Genomic DNA, 6,710 nt, shown 5'->3' with positions numbered 1-6,710 from the left:
TATGACCACATAACGCTCTTGCTCCTGACTACACATTCAAATGCCTGGGGAGCATTTAAAAAAAAAAAAGTACTGATGCTTGTGCTCTACCCCACACTGATGAATTCTGAATCTCTGGAGTAGGGCCCCAGACAGTGTCGTTGTTTTGTTTTCGTCTTTGTTTCCAAAGCTGCTAGGGTGCTGCCAGGGTTGAAAAGCACTGCACGGAGTCAGAGTTCAGGGACCACTATGCCTAAGAATTGTGAGCTCTCTCATCCATCTCTGCACTTCAGAGACATTTTGCAAATGTTTGTCAAACCAGAGTGAACTGAATATGCCATGTGTCACAACCACATCGGTCATTTACTTTTTACCAAACGGCCACACCTTTTCTGCCTCTGCACCTGTGTGCAAGGAATCCCAGAGGCTGCCAGGGGCGGGGAGCGGGGGCAGGAAACCAGTCTGCAAATGCTCTCTTTGCGCCTGCTGCAGAGGCCGCTCTGCACGGGGCAGTTTCAGTGTCTCTTTCCCCGCCTAGCTCTGGGGGGAAAGCTGTGGTAGTAAGCCAGCCCACAAGGAAGCAGGGAGACCCATGAAAGAGAAAAGGAGCCAGAGTTATAGGGAAAGGAGGGAAGCGTTCCATATTGTGAATAAAAGGGAATCAGACCATGAAACATGAAGCAGCTTATACTGAAAGAGTGGCAACTGCTCAGTAAAGAGACTGATTCCTGGGCTCCTGAAAGCCTTTCTGCCTTCCCAAGCCACAGGAGCACCATGCTTACTGGTCTGGGCTGAGTGGAGAGAGAGGCTTACTCGTCTGGCTGCATCCCAGTTGGCTTCAGAGGCACAGACCTTCCAAAGTGCCATGGGCCGGGTACAGAGAGACTCTGGGGCAGCTGCTAGGTTTCTTCAGATGATCACTTTCACATAGTCCAGTTAAATGCCACCAAAGAGGAAGAAGAAACCACGTAAGCCTTTATTTTGCTTTCTCGGGTAACAGACACTTTAAAAGGCAGCATGGGGAGAAGCACTCCCTAGTGGGGCTAGTGTGGTGGATATTTGTTGCTTGAGAGGCGAGGGTTTCAACTTTGATTCTGGCACCCCTGATTTTAAAATCATGGTGCCTATCCCCTTTGTCTGCTGATCACTTCTTCTGGGTTTCAGTTGCCCCAGGGGAAGGAAAAATTTTTCATGTGGGGGTTGGGAGGAACGGAAACCCGAGAGCAAAGCATGAATGACGTGAAAGCCCAGTGAATCCCACAACGTTGGGCTGTTTCAATAGCTTTTGAGAACAGTTTTTGGAACAGACCAGTTTCTCCCTAGAAAACAGTTTGTCAGTTGGTATTGTGCCTCCTGACCCCTCTCTCCCGACCCCCGTATCTCACTGTTTTAACCCCGCCTGGGTTTGGAGACCAGTTTGTGACCACGGGTGGAATTTCTGAGTCAAGGCTCACTTTGTTTTGTGAGGAGCTTTGCCTGGGGCACTGAGAAAGCCTGTTTGGATCAAGACCACAGGAACATTATCCTCTAGAGAGGAAGTGCCAGACTGAACATGTAAGACTTTGCTTTTAGGCCCAGCTGTTTATTCACCCACAAGTCACTTAACTTCCCAAACTTCTTTAACAATCTGTAAAATGGGATCTGTCTGATATGCCTACCTCAAATGAGGACAAAATGAAATCCATGTGCAACTGTGAGAGTTGTAAAATGCTATAAAGATTGAAGGCACCTGTTATTTGTATCTCTGGAAATGCTAGAGATGAGGTGCCATTGCTCCTACCTACTAGACTTTTACAGCACCCACCTTCCGGCTACAAGACTCTTGAGGCAGATCCACCTTCTTTATCAGTAGCTGGGCTTCAGCTCCAAATATCTTACCTGGTCTGTTCTGATATTCTGAGCTGGAAAACTGAGAATCTCAAGAACCAGAAGAAACAGTCCAAATTTCTATTCATTTCCCCTAAGACCGAGAGCAGAGCCAGGACCCAAGGAGATTGCACCATATCTTTTATCTCTTGATTCCATCCCACTCCTCTTTGAACCTCCCACTCTTGTTGTTCCAACTAGTTTTTGAGATGAAAGAAGAGGAAGAGAACTTTGACCCTCTTCACAAAGTCGCCACTCCTTAACCCAGGGTTGAGTTTTTTGTTAACCTTAGCCTACTTGGGGTTAGAAGCGGGCCATACGTATCATTCACTGTGCCTGTTAGATCCCGAATCCAGCCCGGTTGCAATGCACAACCACAGGCCCTTGTGTCCTTCTTTGGTGACCACACTTGCTTCCCTTAGGGTTTAGCTCAAGTTTCACCTCCTCTGGTGCTTTCTCTCACCTGTAAGTTCACTCTGGGGGCTTCCTTCTTTGAACTCCAGTGCCACTTTTAGGCAGTTTCCCACAGCTCGATGAGTTGTCTTTTGCCATTTTGCAGTGTTTTCTCATTGTCTTCTTACGTGGGTCGGGTCTGAACAATCATGTAAATTCTGTAAGGGTAGGACTCATGCTTGTTTTCCAGCACTATGTTGAGTGCCTTTCAGTCAGCATGGCACTTCCTTACTTTCTTCGGCTTAGCCCTTCTTGAAATCGAGTCCTTGGTGTTGAATTGTGTGTAAGGAAGCCAGCTGGACCTGTGTCCTGATTGAGAAGCTCTATCTCCACTTTGTGGGAAGCCATCTTAACGCCTTGCCTCCGATGTTGCTCTTTGGGCCTGTGCTGCCACCGCAGGGTCACCTTGTGCCAAAGGTCTGAATGTGAGCAAGCGCTCTCAGCAGAGGGAGCCAGCAGTTGGGCTCTCTTCCAACTGCCAGGACAGATGGTTATCCTGCCCAACAGGCTCATTCAGTGGATAGTCAAGAGAAGATGTGATGGAGGCTGAAAGGGGGGAGTTCCGAGAGGCAGGAGGAGACCAGGGGACAATGGCACCACTATCTTATCACAGAAGCCAAGGAAGGCAACAGTTTAAAACAAGGGGAGAGGAGTGGTGCCAAATGGCTCGGGAGAGGTTTTCTGGGCTAATGACCAAGATGAGTTCATGGGAGGTGGCTGCTGACAGTGCTCTTCCCTGACACCCCATCACTCTACCACACCTCCTTTTTACTCTCCGAATAACACTGTCATTAGCTAAAATCATACTGTTTATTCCTAGCTTCTGTATCCAAAGTATACTCCTTGAAAACAACAACTTGGTCTTGTTCACTCTTGTGTTCTCAGCTCCCAGAACAGTGCCTGACACTCAAAAAGATGGGAATAAAGGCACAGACTCGTCCAAAGTCATCCAGCTAATAAGTGGGAAATCTCTGGGGTTCTGGCAGTGGGGAATAGAATGGTAAATGTGCACACATTTTGAATAATGATTTTAAAGATTGTACAATTTAAAAATTAACAAGTTAGTCATAGACGATTACCTCTTAGAAGGTAAAAGAAGGAAAGCATATGAGAAGCTAAAAACTGCCTATTTACTTATTCAGAGATGAATAATACAATATCACAGACTAAACATCTGGAATTTCTACAAGCTGTACAAGGAAGGAAACTTAGAACTTTATTATTTTTTTTATTTATTTGACAGAGAGAGGGACAGCTAGAGAGGGAACACGAGCAGGGGCAGAGGGAGAGGGAGAAGCAGGCCCCCCACTGAGCAGGGAGCCCGACGCGGGGCTCAATCCCAGGACCCTGGGATCATGACCCGAGCCGAAGGCAGACGCTCAACGACTGAGCCACCCAGGTGCCCCGAAATTTAGAACTTTAAATGCTTTAACTATTTAATGAGAAAGACTAAAAAATGAATTAAGCATTTGACTCAAATTAGAAAAAAAGAACAAAATATATAGTAGGAAAGCCAGGAGGAAAGAAACATGTATTAAAGTAGAAATTATTGATTTTTAAAATAGAGTAGATAAATTCATAATATCATTTTTTGAAAAAGGAATAAAGTAGTCAAAGAGGAAAAAGAAAAACATATCCAAAATTAGAAATGAACAAGGGGATACAACAAATGTATAAGAAAGTACTACATGTAAGTAGGCTAATGAATTTGCTCCTTGGTGAAATAGGAGATTTTCTGGGAAAAAAAATTTTATGTGTGAATGAAACCAAAATTCTCTTAATTATCTTAAGCTAAGTGGAAGACCTGAAAGATCAATAATCAATGAAGAAATGGAAAAAAGCATATGAGTGTTATCTCCATATGCTTTTCTGAATGAGTTCTTTCAAACTTTCAAGGAACAGGTAATTCTCATACCATTTTCTTTATTATATCACCATTCTGATTGTATGTAAGTATGTATGTATTTATTTATATTGCATATAATTGACATATTATATTAATTTCAGGTGTACCACATAATTATTTGATATTTGTATATATTGCAGAATGATCACAATAAGTCTAGTTAACATCCAGCACTATATACATAGTTACAGTTTTTCCTTGTAGTGACAGTATGATTAATTATAGTTGCCAGATTGTACATTATATCCCCATGACTTATTTATTTTGGAAGTTTATACCTGTTGACCCCCTTTACCCATTTCACCCACCCCCATCCTCCTCTGGCAGCCATGAATCTGTTCTCTGTACCTATGAGCTTGTTCTGTTTATTAAGATTCTACATATACGTGAGATCATATGGTATTTGTCTCTCTCTGTCAGACTTATTCCCCTTAGCATAATGCCCTCAAGGTCCATCCATGTTGTTAAATGGCAAGATTTCATTCTTTTTAATGGCTGAAAAATAATCCATTGTGTACATGTGCATGCACATGCGTATCTCACAACATGTATGTGATTACATACATATATATAAACAATTTTAAAATTCTGTCTTATGGCTGAATAATATACCATTGCATGCATATATATATACATATATCACAATATATGTGTGATAGATATGTATCTATCACAATTTTTTAATCTATTCATCCATCAGTGGACATTTAGGTTGTTTCCATATGTTGGCTATCGTAAATAATGCTGCAGTGAACATGGTGGGTGCATATATCTTTTTGAGCTAGTGTTTTCATTTTCTTCAGAAGTGGCTGCACCAACTTATATTCCCTCCAACAGTGCACAAGGGTTCCATTTTCTTAACATCCCTGGAATAAATCCTACTTGACCATGGTGTATGATCCTTTTAATGTATTGTTGAATTCACTTTGATAATATTTTGTTTAGGATTTTTGCATCTATGTTTATCAGGAAATTGGCCTTTAATTTTCCTTTCTTGTGGTGTCCTTGTCTGGTTTTGATATCAGGTAATGCTGGCCTTTGTAAAATAAGTTTGAAAATGTTCCTTCCTATTCTGTTTTTTTGGAAGAATTTGAAAAGAATTGGTATTAATTCTTTGAAGGTTTGGTAGAACTTACCAGTGAAGCTATTTTATCCTGGAATTTTGTTTGTAGGTAGTGTTTAAATTACTGATTCAATCTCCTTCCTAGTAATTAGTCTGTTGAGATTTTCTATTCATGATTCAGTCTTTGAAGAGTGTATGTTTCTAGGAATTTATCCATTTCTTTTACGTTGTCCAATTTGTTGATAGGTAATTGTAGTAGTCTCTTGTGATCATTTATATTTCTGTGGTAGAAGTTGTAACATCTCCTCTTTCAATTCTGATTTTATTTGAGTCTTTTCTCTTTTTTTCTTGATGACTCTAGCTAGGGGTTTGTCAGTTTTGTTTACCTTTTTTAAAAAAAAGCTCTTGGTTTCATTGATTTTTTTTTCCTATATCTTTTTATTCTCTATTTCTGCTCTGACGTTTATTTTCTTTTTTCTAGTAACTTTGGACTTCATTTGTCTTCTTTTTCTAGTTCCTTGAGGTCTAAAGTTAGGTTGTGTGAGATTTTTCTTGTTTCTTAACATAGGCATTTTACCACTGTGAACTTCCCTCTAATAACTGCTTTTGCTGCATCCCGTAAGTTTTGATATGTTGTATTTCCATTTGTCTCAAGGTGTATTTTGATTTTGCTTTTGATTTCTTCATTGATCCATTGGTTTTTCAGCAGCATGTTGTTTAATCTCCACGTATTCGTGAATTTTCTAGTTGTCTTCTTGTAATTGGTTTCTAGTTTCATACCATTGTGGTTGGAAGATGCTTGGTATGATTTCAGTCTTTTTAAATTTGTGAAGACTTGTTTTGTGGCCTAATATATGATCTATCCTGGAGAGTATTCCATATACACTTGAGAAGAATGTGTATTCTGTTGCTTTGGGATGGAATGTTCTGCATATATCTGTTAAGTTCATCTGGTCTAAGTTTTGTTTAAAGCTGATGTTTCCTTATTGATATTCTGTCTGGATTTTATGTGAGTGTGTATTAAAGTCCTCTACTATTATTGTATTTACTACTATTTCTCTTTGTGAGGTGTGTTAATATTTGCTTTATATATTTAGATGCTCCCATGTTGCTGACATGAATATTTACATATGTTATGGTCTCTTGTTGGATTGACCCCTTTATCATTGTGTAATGCCCTTCTTTATCTCTTATTACAGTCTTTGTTTTTTTTTTTTTTTTTACAGTCTTTGTTTTAAAGTCATTTTGTCTGATATAAGTATCACTACACCAGCTTTCTTTTGGTTTCCATTGGCATGGCACATCTCTTTTTATCCCTTCATTTTCAATCTGTGTATGTCCTTACATCCGAAGTGAGTCTGTTGTAGGCAGCATATGAAAGGATCTTATCTTTTTATCCATTCAGCCACTCTATGTCTTTTGACTGGAGAATTTTGTCCATTT

The sequence above is a fragment of the Neomonachus schauinslandi genome, chromosome 10 (genome assembly GCF_002201575.2).
Source record: "Neomonachus schauinslandi chromosome 10, ASM220157v2, whole genome shotgun sequence".
Classification (NCBI taxonomy): Eukaryota; Metazoa; Chordata; class Mammalia; order Carnivora; family Phocidae; genus Neomonachus; species Neomonachus schauinslandi.
Note: the sequence above shows the minus strand (reverse complement) of the source record.